Source organism: Ictalurus furcatus, chromosome 2 (genome assembly GCF_023375685.1).
Source record: "Ictalurus furcatus strain D&B chromosome 2, Billie_1.0, whole genome shotgun sequence".
Lineage (NCBI taxonomy): Eukaryota > Metazoa > Chordata > Actinopteri > Siluriformes > Ictaluridae > Ictalurus > Ictalurus furcatus.
In genome coordinates, this window is record NC_071256.1 from 37,371,825 (window position 1) to 37,372,493 (window position 669).

Consider the following 669-nt stretch of genomic DNA (forward strand, 5'->3'; position numbering starts at 1 on the left):
ATCAGTTTGTTATTTACTCATTAGTCTTTTCAGATGTAAATATATATATATATATATATATATATATATATATATATATATATATATATATATATTTCCAATGAAGCTATTCACATGACATTTTCACCAGATTTTGGTTTAACTCAAGAAATCCAAACATTAAAGTACATAAATGAAGTTATGTGTAATAAAGAGGAATGACACAGGAAAAAAAGAACTGAACACACTAACTGAAATGTATTTAATACTTAGTGGAGAAGCCGTTGTTTTTAATGACAGCTTCAAGACACTTCCTGTATGAAGAAATTAATGGGCCGCAGTATTCAGGTGTGATTTTGGCCCGTTCTTCTAAACATATTGTCTTTAAATCTTATTCAATTGGATTCGAGTCAGGTGATTGACTGGGCCATTCTTTTCTTAACATGTTCAATACTTTTTTTCAATACATATATATAATATATGTATATGCAGTTTTATATATTAAAAAATCAGGCATGCAAAGTCTGTTAAGGTATTGTTTAGTCCATTTAGATATAAAATGTAATTTAAAATGTAATTTTTTAAATGTAATTTGAATTTTAATTCATTAAACAAATTTTGCATAATCTAGAAATTATTTTTAATTGCACGGTTTCCTTTATGATTTTGTCATTTTTTATATGTTGTTAA